This window comes from Sminthopsis crassicaudata, chromosome 2, assembly GCF_048593235.1.
Source record: "Sminthopsis crassicaudata isolate SCR6 chromosome 2, ASM4859323v1, whole genome shotgun sequence".
Taxonomy (NCBI): domain Eukaryota; kingdom Metazoa; phylum Chordata; class Mammalia; order Dasyuromorphia; family Dasyuridae; genus Sminthopsis; species Sminthopsis crassicaudata.
The window spans coordinates 210714630-210731242 of NC_133618.1; the positions used below are offsets into that span (position 1 = coordinate 210714630).

The 16613-nt window shown below is 36.6% G+C and overlaps 1 long non-coding RNA gene across 1 annotated transcript in view; it reads left to right on the top strand.

Annotated features, from left to right (window-relative positions):
• The window catches only part of LOC141555362 (uncharacterized), a 114976-nt gene that overhangs the window by 1103 nt on the left and 97260 nt on the right, over nt 1-16613 (top strand). The window lies entirely within an intron of this gene.

The following is a 16613-nucleotide window of genomic DNA, read 5'->3' on the forward strand; positions in this document are numbered from 1 at the left end:
TGACTGCTCCTGCTCAGCCTAATTTGCTCCATCACAGCAAAGTGTATCGCAAAAGTTTTGTTCTGGTCTGTTCTCTTTCTATACTTTATCTGGTTACCTCATTGACACTCATGAGTTTGTCATTTCTATGCAGATGACTCCTAGATCTCTATGGCAAGCTCTAGCCTTATATCACAAGGACCTTTTGGACATCTTGAACTATTGGTTCTAGGTCTACAATATTTCCTATATTCATCCACTCCTCTCTTGCAGTCACGACCTTAGTGCAGGCCTTCATTACCACTTGCATAGATTATTACAATATTTTCTTTATTGATTTGCCCAATTCAAGTCTCTTTTACTCTTCCATCTATACTACACAGAGTGCCAGATTGATTTTTGTAAAGTAGGGATCCTATAATGTTAATCTCTTGCTCAATAAACTCTAGTGGGACTCCATCACCTCTTGGATCAATATAAACTCTGTTTCACACTTAAAGCCTTTCACAATCTGGCTTCAATCTTCCTTTTCAGATTTAATAGGATGATCCAACTATCTGACACTGATCTCCCAATCTAAAAGCACTCCCTCATTTCTGCCATTTAGAATTCCTAATTTCTTTCAAAATTAATCCCATCACCTTCTATATGAAACCTTTACAAAGGCATCTAGCTTCTAAAGTCTCCTCGGGGGAAAAAACAAACAAAACAAAACATTACACACACACACACACACTCACACACACTCACTCACACACACACTCACACACACACACACACACTCACACACACACTCACACATATTACTGTACATTTTGTCTTCCCTAAAAGAATGAAAACTTGAGTTTCATTTTTGTTTTTGTCTCTCCAGCTGCTATCATACAAGTATTTAATACATATTTGATTAATTGATTAAAAAGGCCATCAGAATTATCAATTGGAAAATGATGACTACATTGTATAGTGAAGGGAAGAGAAAGCAAGTCCTTAGAAAGCCAGAAGTCTGGCTGTGAAAGAAAGAAGAAATGAGGAAATGGTAAAGTGAAGTGAGGATTTTTTAATTTGTTTTAAAAGATGGAAGATATCTATTATATTTTAGGCAGTAAAAATAAGCTAATCAAGGAGAGGGGCAGCAAAGTGACACAATGGATAGAGCACTGAGCTTGGATTCAGATTCATTTTTGTGAGTTCAAATCAAACCTTAAATGCTTACTAATGGGCAAGTCAAAACCCAATTTGCCTCAGTTTTCTCACCTACAGAATGAGCAAGAGAAGGAAATGGTGAACTGCTTTAGATCTTTGCTAAGAAAACCCCAAATATGGTCATGAAAAGTTGGACAAGATTGAAAATGACTGAACAACAACAAAAATAGGTATGATTATGTGGCAGTTTGTTAGATGAGGTGAAGTCAATACACAAACAGAAATGTTGGAAAATATTCACTGTAGCACTTTTGTGGTATAAAAGAATGGATGCCCACAGAGGTATGTCTAAACAAACTCAGGTATGTTAACATATTTGGATGTTATTAGTGTGATGTAAGAAACAGTGAAGAATTTCAAGAGGTCTTATGAAGAATACTTATATGAACTTATATAGGATAAAGCAAGCAAAATCCATAAACAGTGAGCATAAATACAACAATGTAAATAGAACAACAAAGAGAAATTGAACATTATGTAATTATAATTGCCTGTTACATAAATACAAGAGACAATATCATCCAATCTATCTCTATGAGAATGTCTCTGAGTGCCTTTCCTTAGGGAGGTAAGAAAAATGTTGGTTTGAAGACAAGTTTTTTTAGGTTTATGGAATAAATTCACTTTATTGTGTAAAAATTAGAACAGTTGAATTGTAAACTTTAGTTGTCTTAGAAACTTTAGCTGTGAAAACTCTCACAAGTTTGTGAAAGTATTTCTATATTCTACATTATGTATAACATTATTAAATGACTTAGATCTCAATTAGTCAGGGGAAGTTACTTCAACAGTTTAAAGCAAAAGTTCTTACCCTGTGTTTGTAAAGTAAAAAAAAATATTTTTTGACAACTGTATTTCAATATGATTGGTTTCCTTTGATTTATATATAATACGTGTGTATACACACAATGTGTATACACACACACACAGAACTAGGGATTATTATTGATTAAAATCAGTGAAATGAAAGCTTGAATGCATTTCATGAAATCAAAATACCTTTTGTTCAACCACTTGTTGAAAAACTAAATTTGAAATACCTAGAAAGTGTATACAAACATTTGTGACTAAAACCCTTCCATCAGTAGAACAGTTATGGACAGTTTTCAAAAGCTTGCAGACTCAGGGACATATAAATCATTAATAATAAGAGAATTCAAAGTTTCACCTCTTAAACATCAAATTGACAAAGATCATACCCTCAGAAACAGTAATTGTCGTTTTTAGGAAGAAAAAATATATATCATATATATTATATGTAATATATTACATATATATCATATAATATTTTATATATATAAAACACACATAGATATAGATTATATATAATGTTCCCTTGGTAGAGCTGTGAAATGCTTTAATTAATTTGGAAAAGTAACTAAACTGTTCATACTATGCTCAACTGGCTGTTCCGCAGACATCATAATAGCATCTTTAAAACAGAATTCATTATATCCTACCTTCCCATGCTGCTTCCAAATATTTCTGTTGAGGCTTATACCATCCTTTGAGGTTCTCAGATTTCCAAACTTAATTATCCTTGCTCTCCCTCACTATCAAATCAATTGCAGAATTTTAAATTTCTCCTATGTCTCTCATTTCTGTCCTCTCTTTATTTCTTACACAGTTGGATATTCATCACCTCTTACCTGTGATGTGGTGGGATAGCAATACCTAGTTCAAAATAAACATTTTACAATTTCACAATGGCCATTCTCTTTGACAAAAGGTATATTTATTTTGGAGAAGAGATTACAGACAAAATGAAGGGATACAATAGACACTAGGAATGATAAGTATGAAATAGAGTTGGGAGAGCATATAGTTAGATTAAGGAAAAAGACAAGTTCCCTCAGGAGAACTCACAATTGACCAGGATAAAGGAAATACTCCATGAAGTGTGAGAAAGCCATTGTCTGGCAATGTTAGACTGATCAAAGTTAGCTAGAGTAAGGAGAAGGGTATCATTATCATTAGAAGGAAAGGACTAGAAGGAGAGAAAGAATTACCTCAGAGTGAGCTTGGTCCTGTAGAGAACTTAGCAGAAGATTTTCATCGTAAGCAAATCTTTTATTGGGGAAATTTACTTTTAGAGGTTTCTAATGGAGACCAGAGAAATAAAGGCAATTCAGAGGAAGGGGGTCAGGAGCTAGATGGAATGTACCTGGATAGAGGTAATGCTATTCAATATCTGAAAAGGTTTTTTGAAGATGCCTAGGTTAGGAGACAGACAATGGGGGTTGCTAAAGAGTTCTTAACTAAATGGTTTAGGAATTTTCTGATAATAGAATTATTTGATAATGTAATGAACAAAAGATTGGCCTCCCCTCCCAGCCTCCACAGTCTTAGGTTAAAGGGCCTCAGGCTCACAGAGAAATGTCTGCTCAGTTAGACTAAGGGAAGTGTTTTGCTCTACAAAGTGCTTGCTCAACAGTGCTCTGAGGAGTATTTATTCCATAAGGATGCTTGCCTACCAATGTTTGATACCTCTGATCTATTCTAACAATCTATGTCAAAGATCTGCCATTGTGTATTCTCCTTACATCCTATAAGCCCCCTATTTTTCCCCCTGTAAGCAGAAAGTTGAGTCACTTTTTTTTTTCAAGGCTGAACAAGAATGCTTATAAACCTGTTTCTACTTCTGTTTGGAAGGGAACTCTACTGAGAAGACCATCCTGGCCAGTAAATAAACGCTCTCTAAATTACAAACACCTTGGCTGTCCTGAATTTTATTGCTATCTCACTTGGAGGTCCCACGGAGTTAAGCCTTTGGCTCAGTCTGATGGCCAGTCCCTCTCCCTGGAGGGAGAAAGAGGTTATGGATCCTAGGGAGTGGCCACTGAAAAACGTTCCTCAGCCCCTGTTTCTAGTAATCTCTGTGGACCAGGTGAGTGAGACCCACATTTTTGAATTCGGTTCAAAATTGGCATAATTATCCTGCAGCCTCCTATCTGGTCTGGTAAGCACTCTTGCGTCTGTAACAAGTGGTTAAGCTGGATGCAGTGCTAAATGCCCTTGCTGGCCTTCACGGAATGCTGTGTGACAGTCCTGGTCTAATCTGGTTCCCTCATAATATGTGTTCTGTCTGTGTGATTAGTCTGTCTGTTCTGTAGTTGTGATTTGTGTTCTGGGTGTTCTGTGTGATTTGTCTGTTCTGTTGGTTGTGGTCCTTGCTCTGTGTGTCCTGTGTGATTGTTTGTCTGATGGTTGAAGAGCTCTGTTAAAATTTTTAAGAACAATATTGCAACTGTGCTTAGTATAAAATTGTTTGGGATTTCTAACTTTTAATCTGTTGCACTAATTCGCAAGCAAAAGCAACAGGACTTTAAAAAAAAAAAAACTGGCTGAAAAGTTTTTTTTTTTTTTTTCCTGAGAAATCAGGGATTTTAGAGAGTTTTCAAAGCCTGCTAAAGTAAAGAGCAATAAAATTCAAGCTATACGTGGACAGATAAGAGAGATGATAATTGCTGTCAGATAACACTTAGGCAGAAAAGAAAAAAAAAAAAAACTTTTGTTAAAAAAACCCTGTATTTAGTTTGGTTCAGTTTGTTTCCTTCTGAAACATATTGAGTTATTTATTAACATAAGTTATACTTTAAATCCAGCTCTGCTGGACATGTGTGGAGTTTGTGGAGTTTTGGGCTATTCACTACATAGTGTGAATCTTACAGGTTTTGAAGGAAAAAGGAAAGAGGAATGTAGATGATTGAGGAAGGATTGATTTGTAGGAGCAATTAAAGGTTTGCATGGTTTTAGGAAGTAAAAGAAAGTATTTTTGGGGGGGGCAGTAGGAAAGAAGAGGTGGGGGAGAGAGAAACGGGAAGAGGATCCTTTGTCTTCAAAGGTAAAGATTCAACTCACTTACCTCCTCCCTCCCCCATTGCTTTCTCCTACTTTAGCAGTGGAGCTTCTAGTTAGGAAAGTTGTTAGAGATTATTTAAGTATATAACATAAGAGAAAGAGAAAGTTGGGAAACTGGTGGACTTGGGAAGAAACTTGATATTGGGAGAAACTAAATAAGCTGATGGGCTAAATCTCAAGAAGGATTAACGGGTAAGAACTTGAGTGGGGAACCTGAGGGAATTTTTGTTCAGGGGTGCAGGAGTGGGGGAAGGGTGACCACATGGAATCCTCTTCTCCATTTACCCCTGTAAGTGTGTTCCAGCCTTTTTTTTTTTTAAATCAAGTTACTGCTAGTGCAGCAAACTGATTTAAAGGGACAGGCTTACTTTTAGGTTAATTGACTGAATATTTGTTTCTTGATACATAATGGTTTTCTTGTTTGAGGAATATGGTCATAAATGTGATCCATACTTTGGTAGGATTATTTCTAAAAGTTTAAAGAATCAGATTCTCTTATGTCATATTTGGATATTTTGTATAAGTTTTAAATTTATTATATTGGGTCATTCTGAGGTTATTTAAAGGGCCTCTGAAAATAAGTTTTTTTTTCTTTGTCCTTTTGAAAATATTTCTGTTATGGACAATATGCAATTTGGGATGTATTGGGTATTTTAAAAGCAAACTAATTTGTATGTATAATGTTCACTTATAAAACATCTACTTGGATATGATAACTGTTTAAGTTGTGAACTTGTTGGAACAAATTAATTACTGTTATCACTGTAAAGTTGTGGCAGATATCTGTTTAGGATTTATCAGAAATTTGATTAATAGAATCTGTTATTGGAGGTAAAATTTCTTGGATTTATAGTTAATTAGTTAATGCTATTTGGGAGTTTTAAAGCTCCACTCTCTGACAGTTAGTGGGACAATTGATTGGAATAAAACTGGGTTAAAGCTATTTTATTCTGCAGGTGCTGAAGGTTGAATTTTGACTGCTTATGTCCTTGCAATTTTTTTTTCTCCTGTAACTGATCTCTATGGTCAGAGCAATGGTCAATAGAATTGTTAAGGCAATTCATTATGTCATACCTTGGTACTTTCAGTCTCATTATATGTAATCATTGAATCCTAAATGCTTAGGCAAATATGCATTTAGCTTGGTCATCTATCTGTTACTAGTATTTGTGTTTTGTTTTTTAAGGTTTCTAAATGATGAGAGAACAATTAACAGTGGTCTGTGAGACCTAATTGCTGTTAAGACTTGAGAGTACAGCTGTTTGCCTGTCCTCTGAAGCAAACTCATATCTTCACATAGGAAGCTGCTGGCTCTTCACATTTTGCAGCAGTCTGGTGGACCAGTCTTTCTATCTCAGGCTGTTCTAACCTTTATTTGTTAAATTTATGGTTTTTTGTTCTAGATTTTGGTCAAATTACAGATACTGACTTCCTTCTGGGACATAGATCAGCTTTGATTGTCAGCACGGCACACCCACCCTCTGCATGGAATGAGAGCCTCTCACCATTTCTCACAGGGCAGCAGTTTTTAAACGAGACCATGGACCCTGCTTCTAGTGTACTTTGAACTGATATGGAGGACTTTGGGAATGTTGATGAATAACTGTTAAACCTTGCCTGTGTGTTTAAGATTTGGGATAGGAGTTAAAACTATGTAACTGTTGCTGTTCTATTTGAGAGATTTTTAGGAAATGTACTAGTCTGTTATGTATAGGGATTTTGATTCACTCTTGGGATTTATATATGGAATGGTCATTTGATAAAAGAGAGGAAGAAATAGAACATTGGGGAAACTGGTATATTTTTCTTAAAATGCCTGAAAGAATAGGAACCCCTAGTTCCTATTCACTTTGCCTTAGGTACTTCTGCCCCACCCCTATCTTATAGTTCAGATTGAATTTGGAAGTCTTTTAAACAGTGTTTTTTTTTTTTTTTTTTTTCCATTTTTATTATGCTTTAGCTTTGGAACCCCTTATTCTGTTGGAATTGCCCTGGCAGACTCAGTTTTGGGGATTTTTTTTTTTTAGAAACAACCAAAAATCAGACATCTGTCTTGGGACTGGCAGTCTCTCTGATCTGTTTTTCCAGTCCTGTAATCCCAGTTCATTAATTAGTATTTCAGCAATCTCAAAGGACCTTGTAGTTGGATATCAGGCATCTAAAAGTTTGGGATTTGCCTGCCTTGATGATCTAACTGTGCATAATCTGCTCTGCAATCTGATCCTTTCTGCAGTCCTGTCTGCTCCTTTGGGCAGGGACAGGTGAAGCTACTCCAAGCCTCATTCTTCTCCCCTAGAGAGAGTTGCCCCTCTGAATGGGCCTTGAGCCCTGCTGCTCTATAAGCAGAGGCTGAGTTAAGTGCATAAATGACTGCAGACCACTCAACTCACAGGGAACTTTCCATCTCAAACTGGATTCTCTGGCTGAAATGGTGCCCCAACTGCAGAGGCCCTGACATGCTTGTGACAAGGGAGCCTTTGTACAGCTGTTAACTCTGGGGTTATCAGGGAGAGTATTGTCCTTGAAGTTTTTTTTCTAGTACTATTTTGGTTTATTCAGAAGAGAGAGAGTGTGGAATGTTGTGCCACAGTCCTCTTTAATTGCCCTGACTCAGTTTCCCTAATGGGTTCTGCCTCAATTTCCCTAAATTGTTCTGACTCAGTTTCTTTAACTGTTCTGCCTCAATCCCTTAGTTGCAACCCCCCCCCCCTGGTTCATTAAAGACTGAGGGCCACTTGCTCTAAGGTTATAAATTGTTAATGTGAGACTCAAGATAAGGGGGAGTCCAGACTTCCTGGCTCCTATCAGAACATGTTATTGAGAACTCACCTTCACCACTGGAAACTTTGAGAATAAAGTCTTGTCGAGTCAATCAAACTCTTCAATTAATAGAATGTTGGGAGCTCTCTGACTATCTTGCCTCAGTTTCTCCAGCCCTACATTTGCCTTCTTAGCTCTCAGGTTGATGCAGACATTAGGACCCTAGAGAGTCTCATCACCCATTTAGAAAAATCAGTGGACTCCCTAGCAGAGGTTGTATTACAGAACTGCTGTGGATTAGATTTGCTGTTCATGAAACAGTGTATGGCGCTGGGAGAATCTTGTTGCTTCTACACAAATCAGTCGGGGGTCATTAGGGAATCACTCGCCTCCTTGCATAAGCAGTTGGATGACCAGGAGGTCAGTCGTAAGGCTTCAATGTCCTGCTATCAGTCAGTCTATAACTGGTCCCCCTGGCTGACTTCCCTCCTTTCAGGACTTGGAGGTCCAGTCCTCTTGTTTCTCTTCTTCCTCCTCCTAGCTTCCTGCATAATTAAGCGCCACATCTCAGGACCTTCAGGACCATATACAGACCCTGAAACTTTTCACCCTCAAGATGACTTATTCCCCGTTGGCCTCAGATGAGTCACAACTATGAACACAAAAAGGGGGCAGTGAAATGGACAAAAGACTGGCCTCCCCTCCCAGCCTTAGGTCAAAGGGCCTCAGGCTCACAGAGAAATATTTGCTCAGCTAGACTAAGGGAAGTGTTTTGCTCTACAAAGTGCTTGCTCAACAGTGCTCCTAGGAGTATTTATTCCATAAGGATGCTTGCCTACCAATGTTCGATACCTCTGATCTATTCTAACAATCTATGTCAAACATCTGCCATTGTGTATTCTCCTTACATCCTATAAGCCCCCTATTTTTCCCCCTGTAAGCGGAAAGTCGAGTCACTTTTTAACGTCAAATGTAACAGGAAGGCTGAACAAGAATGCTTATAAGACTGTCTCTACTTCTGTTTGGGAGGGAACTCTGAGAAGTCCATCCTGGCTGGTAAATAAACGCTCTCTAAATTACAAACACCTTGGCTGTCCTGAGTTTTATTGCCTGGGCTATCTTAATAATAGCTTCTTCCTGACAGGGGAATAAAGTAAGTCATATCACCTGGATATTATAACAGCCTCTTACTTGGTGTTCTGCCTCCTCTCCTAATTCCACCTGGTGCTAAAGTGCCTTAATTCAGGTTTATCATTCTATACTCCATCCTTAGGCTCCTTAAGGCTTCCAAGATAACAAGTCAAGTCAACAAGGGCTTATGCTTACTGTATCAGAAACTATGCTAAGTGCTAGGAATGCAAATACAAAACAAAAAATGTTGGCTTTGTTTTAAAACCTTTCACAACCAATCCTAATCTACTTTTCCAGACTCATTATGCATCATTTCCTTCCTGTACTCTACAATCTAGTCAAAATGGCTTTCTTCCCATTCTTCATAGATAATATTCCATCTCCTGTATCTAGAATCTTTTTATTGGTCATTTCTTATCCCTATAGTATTTTTTTTTCTCTTCTACCTGGTAGACTCTTTTACTTCAAAACTAAGATCTAGCTCTCCATGCAAAGCCTTTACTGAATCCTGAATCTTGTCTTTCAAAACTACATTTTAATTATTTTTTATATAATCTATATGTCTACATACATGTGGTTTCCCCCAATAGAATGTAAATACTTTGAAGGTAGTAACTATTTCATTTGTCTATGATTAGAGTCTAGCACCATATCTAGCACATAAAACCGTAATAACATACTTGTTGATTTTTTTGACCCAGTGATCTTACTATTGAACATATATCCCAAGGTGGTCAAAGATGGATATAGCTAATATGCAACCAAAAAATCCATAGGAACATGTTGTGGTACCAAAGAATCAAACAAAAGGTAGTAAGCAATACTTTGGGGGAGGCCCTGTGAAAGGTACTGAGTATACCAAGACAAAAAGGCCCTCAAACAATTTATATTTATGAAATGGGGAAACAAAAAGGATGTTCATTAAATGGTGTTTGTTCGTTATGGAGTAGCTATACAAGCCATAGCATATGAATGTAAAGTGATATTGTTCAGTGAAAGAAGAGGACTATGGGGAGTTCAAAGAAACATGGGGAAAATTTTATGAATTGATGCAGAATAATGTAAGCAAAATGAGATGAAAAACATGAAATGACTTCAATGAGGTAAATGAAAGGAAAAAAGAAAGAAATAGAACTTTGAGTAATGGTATAGACTGATTTTAGCATTGGTTATCAAATAATGATAGGTATCTTCCCTTCTCAGGCAAAGTTGGAGATATTTCTGACAGAATTTTATATATATTATCAGAAATCAATGTGGTTTTTTCCCCTTGACTATCTGATAGGTTCAATTAGGGGATAGGGTGATTATCCAGAAGAATTATCAAAAGGAAAATAATAGAAAAATAATATACTACAGAGTTAATTCTCTGAAATCAAAAATTTATACAAAAAGATTTCAGTTTGCATACTGAAATATCAACTATTTTGTAACAAGTGTTGGAATGCAGAATTGATTCTAGAAGTATTTCAATACTTCTATTGCATATACCTATGGAGTGTGTAATATTACTGATTAAGTCATTTAACCTTTCAGCCTATTTCTCTATCATAAATGGGGATAATAATAGGCCATTTGTGGAAATCATATGAGTTATGACATATTGAAAGTGCTTTGTAAAGGTTAGATTGTTATATTATGATTATTTTCATGATTATATAGTATTTCTTATCATTTTCCTATCAAGACAGAAAAATTTTGTCTGTCACTTCACCTTTGTAAGGCTGAGATTCCTTAACTTTAAAAAAGGAGAAAACACAACATTATATAGTGACTATGAGGATATAGTGAGGTGAAGTATGTGTAATCACTTTACAAATATTAAATTTATTATCATTTGCTTATTATTATTATCTTTTTGTACTCTCGTGTCATAAAACAATGCCTTCCAAACAAGTCACTTCATCTTTCTGTGCTTTTTGTTTCCTCATCTCTAAAACACAAGTAACAAAAGCACCTGCTATACAAGCTGTTACATGGATCAAATGATAGAAGGCATGTCAAAGTGCTTTGCAAGTCACAAAGCACTTGTTATCTTGTCATTATTATATAGAATTGCTAATTTTCTATTACCATAGAATAATACTTTACAAATCAGTTATATCCCTGCCTGCCACCCCACTTCAGGGCCTGTTTCTTCCTCTTCAAAATGAGGGCATTGAACTAAATGCTCTTAGTTTCTCTCTAAGTTCCAAGTTTTACTCTAGATTTAATTATGAGGAAGAGTCTCAAAGAGAATAAAAGAATGTGCTCTAAATGAGTGCTTTTCCAAGTGGAACATTCTGGAAAGTTGTCTGGAGAGTTCTCCTGTCAGATGGGATGAGTGTGATTGGCTTTCTCATCCACTTTTGGGGTGGGAGGCACAAAGGCAGAGCCTCTCCTTAAACCCTCAGACCTTACCTGCCCTTTTGGGCCCTGCCTCCTCAGGACAGGCTGCCGGGGTTAAGGCTTGCTCCATCTGTCCATTCTGAGGTGATCCCCAGCTGTCAAGCTAGAGAGTTCTGTCAGTCACGTGTGTTCTAACGTGGCTGCTGGAGCCAGAATGGTAAAGTCTCCCAAGAGAGCCAGCCAATGGAAGAACCTGATTCTGGCTGTGCTCTTATATGGAACATTTCCCCACTTCCCACCCTCCTCTAAAAGAGGGGGCCGAGAGCTGTAGATGTTCTCTACAGGAGAGTTAGGAGCACATACCTACTTCAGAAAACTATAATGCATACCTGGCCCCCAATGCTGGTCAGTTATGTGACCTTAAAAAGTTTACTCATCTGTAAAGCATGAATAGTAATACTTGTCATTTTTTGCCATACTCTGTCTCTGCTTCCTGTCTACTCTGCACTATTGCTTCTTTGCATAGAAACATTCTTAAGGTTTTTGCATTCCCAAAACAACAAAACTCTTTCTTATTAAGCTAACTTTTAAACATTGGTGAAATTTCAGAGAATTCTGACACTGTGTCCCCTTGCTACTTTCCCCAGGTTGACTATGACTTGCTTGGCTAATTGGTTTTGCAAATCATAGTTCAAGATACCTTCTGGTAACACAATATTACTAGACCATGTAATAGTCGTCAATCTAAAAGCAAAATCACTTAATGAAGATGCAAAGGTAAATGTAAATAAGAGCAAATCAAATTATAGAATCATTACCTCCATCTACAAATGGATACAATCTCCTAGAATTCCTGAAACATTCAATGGAAATAATCTGGGCAAAGTCTAGAAAGAGAAGAGAAATCCATTGGTCCCCATTTTCTCTTAGTAAGGTTTCAGCTCATTGTTAGCTATTTGTGATCTAGTCTTGTATAAAGGACCACAAGAGGGACCTTCATTTGTGGAGGGGACTGGAATGTGGACAGCAATGTGTACTAAAGCCCCCTGGAACCTATGCACAAGAGTTGATGGTTTAATTTTCAGTGTGAGCATTTATATCTTGGAAATCAACAAATGTCACAAGTCAGAGCTGGATTTGTTGTTTTTGTGGATTGTCTAGACTTAAGAAAGTAATGATAAAAATGTTAATGATGCAAATTGAGTGTCATGTAAATGTATATTTGGATGTATATGTGTTTGTGTGTGTATATATGTGTGTGTGTGTGTGTGTGTGCCACAGCTACACACACACACACACACACACACACACGAACATTTTTTAAAGCATTTCCAAATTACTAATTGTAGTTCACATCATCTAGATCTGTTCAATTTTGCTCTAGCGTGCAGAACTAGCAGCAAGGGATCACCATTTAAAATAAGCAACTTAGGGTGGCTGTAAGGGAAAACTTACCAAAGCAGAATGAGATTTCTAAGAGGGTTTAAGCAAAGATGGAATGATAAGATGATTACCTCTAAGGCAGTGTGGAAAAAATGGGATGAAGAATGTATTAATAGACTCATAGAGGAATCAAGAGTAATTGGTTCAAGGAGGGCTGTATTTCAAACTGCCTGTTGTGTATCTCCACTGAATTGTCTTGCATCACTCAAAGCTAGATTCATCAACTCTCCATTTTATCTATGCTCATATTTGTCTTCTTAAATGCCTAATTTAATAGTATCAGCTTTTACCAGATGTTCCCTGTCACTTCACTCTTACAAGCCCAACAATTGCTAGGTTCTTTCATTTTTCATCACATCTCTTATATCCACCTATATCTTTTCAATTCCCACCTCTACTACTGCTAGGTCAGACCCTTTTAATGTCTGTTGTTCTATTGTAATAACCTCCTAATTGATCTTCCTATCTCTAGCCTTTTCTCTCTCAGACTTACCCTTCATAGTGCTTCTAGAGTAATTTTTTGAAATTACAAATCTCACTGCTTCTCCCTGTCTTAACAAATTTAGGAATATTCCAAAAAATAAAATCTTACCCAAAGAAACATGGAGCTCACAGGACAGTTAAGCAACACAGCTCTATTGATGGGGGAGTAATCACAAAACATGGGAGCAGTACAGGAGAATGGTCATGTCTCTTCCCCTAGTGATTGGGCACTGAGAGGAATGTAGCACCCACTAGTAAAGTCTTGAAGCTTTTTTTTTTTTTTTTTTTTTAGTTCTTCTTTGAATATAGGAGGATTAGGTATTGGGGGAGGGATTGAAGACCCTGGATCTGGGACTGTTAGGATTCAAGTTTTTGAGTGTGGGGGAGGGAAAACTACTGGGATATTGGATTTTAGTTGATATTCAAATGTCCTTTCCGGAAAGGGGCATTGAGGATGTATTGCTGCTTACTCTGACAAGGTGATTTTTTTGAGCTTCTCTGAGACTTATTCTATGAATAGTTGAGGTGGCTATTGTATTCCTTATATACTTCCCTCCTCAAAATTCTCAAGTTGCTTCCCATTCCTTATTGAAAATACTCTTTGGTCTGACATTCAAGGCCTGTCACAATCTGCTTAGTTTATATTTGTTTTCAACCTTATCATATATGATACCTTGAATATACTTTAGGTTAGTCATACTCATTGTTCCCCTTCTTGCACAATTGTTTCCCACCTCATTTCCCTTGCACTTGCAAAAGAGTTGAGATAATTTCCCCTGCTCCTATACCTATTGATATCTTTCCCTCAATTGAAAACTCAGCTCAATCTCCCCCCTCCTTGAAACTTTCCCAGATCTCCCAAGTTATGGGTCTTTTGAATCACTTTTAGTACTGTTTTGATCTCTCCTATATGGTTCTCATATTTGTTGTTAACTTTTTGTGATCCCATTTGGGGTTTTCTTGGCAAAGATAATGGAATATTTTGCCATTTTCTTCTCCAGCTCATTTTACAAATGAGGAAACTATGGCAAACGGGGTTAAGTGATTTGCCCAGAATCACTTAGGAAGATGAATCTTGCTGTCCTCCTTAGCATATTGTATTATACTTAATTATATTTGTCATTTTCATCTCCCCTCCTCCAATTATATTGTAAATTTCTTGAGCATAGGGGACTATATCTTATTTTATCTTTCTATTGCCAGTGCCCAGGGGCACAGTACTGTATGTGTGTTTTGGCTCTGAAACTGCTATTTTATTCATACAAGACAACAGGTGAGAAAAGTATTGATGCAGTTTGCACCTGCTTTTCAATGTATATAGTCCAGGTGTTGCTTGGTATTGAAGAAGTTAAGTCATTAGTAATAAACTAATATGCTTCAGGACTTGAAGCCAACTTATCCAGACTCAGAATCCATAATTGACCAGCTTTGTACAAAATAGTGCTTTACTTAATTTTTGTGGAGTTAGAGTAAAATTAAAGAAAATACTAAGACTTTGCTAGGTTGGCTTATTCAATTAGCCTGGCAGATCACTTCCCACCAATGTATACTCTCATTAATCTCATGCCCCAATTCTCTTCTCAAGAGGCAAACCATACTTAATTACTTCAGACTGATATATTTTGGAGAAATACCTCTTTTTAGTAAGTACTTTAAACACAGTTTTGAAATCCTTTTGTTATACTCTTAAGTAGTTTTGGTTAATTCATCCCTTCTCTTTATAATTTATCATTGTCTCAATATCTCAATATGGAATTGATATAATTATTGTGTAGTTACAATTACAATATCCCTTTCACATTCTTACATATTTATATTAGTATTGTGGTATTTTAACCCAGTAATCCTGTCTTGACTACTGAAGACTTAAAGTGAAGTTTCACCATTAACCGACTGAAGTTAATTGTGTAACAAATGCTTCCAGATACAAAATGAAAATTGCTATTGGGTTATTCCTACTGCATATTTGGGGAAAGGGGAAGGGAGAATAGGAAGAAAATGATCTCTGTCTTTCAAAGCTTAGGTAAACAAAGTTCATTTATTTATTTAGTTCTTTCATATGCTATATGAAAGAAAGTTGAAAAAGCCCAAAGTGGGACAATTATAGACAACTTAAACTTTTAGTGAACCCTCTTTTTTGAGTTACTATTCTCTTTATTCCTTTTGCATATCCAGTAATAACGTTTTTTTGCCTGTCCACAGGTGGTGGATCAAGGACGATCATTCTGTCCTACAATATATAAACTTAGACAGATGTATACATATGACCAATTTCACAGAGTGAATTTTATTTTTATTTATTATTTAAAATTTTTTTTGACATATCCAAATGTTCTCCTCTGTTAAGGAATATGGATTACGGGACCAGATTGTAGCTCTTTTTTCCCTTCTTCCATAATTCTTTCTCAAGGCCTTGACTAGAAACTTATACCAAGTACTAAACAGCTAGGCACTCTAATCTTTGATTGCAAACTAGCTTCCTGGTTTCTCAACCCGTCTGAACAGATGCCAAAGAAGAAATTTGCCCAGCAAAACTAAGTATAATCCTCTAAAGAGGGTGAGAGTGGGAATGGAGATATGGAATGGACCCTTAATGAAATAAATTTCCAGGAAGACCTGAGTTCAAAAGTGACCTCAGACACTAACTAGGAATGGCCAGAACTGAGCAGATATTTTGCAATGGAAATATAAGAAGTCAAAAGAAAAATAGGAAGATAAACACATTTATTTTATTAGAAGAGAATATATGGGGATGAGTTATTTACATGCTAAAGGGGAATATGAAACAAATGTTTTCTCAGAACCCCAATATTTTTATGGATGGTAGAGAAAGGTAAAGATGACAGAGGACTATGGTTATTTTTCATGTTTTGATGGTCACAGAAGAAAACAGAAATAAGAGGGAGAGAGTACATACTGTGAAACAAATAAGGACTAAAACAAGAGAAATCACTGCCATAGAAGTGAAAAGGATAAAGAATATTTAAATATAAAGGAAGGGGTTGAGGTGAACATATCTTATGAAAAATAATTTTTGTCTGAATTAGATAAAGGAAGATTGAGCATAATAGGACACCTAAATATTCCTCTCCCCCTCTCTCCCAACAGAAAGATCTTAACACAGAAGTATATTAAACTCAAAAGAGAAATATGAGGGCACAGGAACAAAAGAGAGTAAGAGAAGTCTTAAAGGAGAAGGGCAGAAAAGTAAGGGAAAAGTCATAATAAAAATAAATTATTATTAGAAAGAGGAATATCAAGGGGTAAATTAGTGAGAGAACTCGAGGCAGAGGGGATAAACAGTATTCTCAGCTTGATTTTAGAGGTCAGAGAGATCTTTGGAGTTTGGCCCAAGAGACAGTTGAAATTCAGAGACTCTGCCTTTCAGAAAAGGGGTTTTGGGTCATTAGTGCTGGTTTTATTTC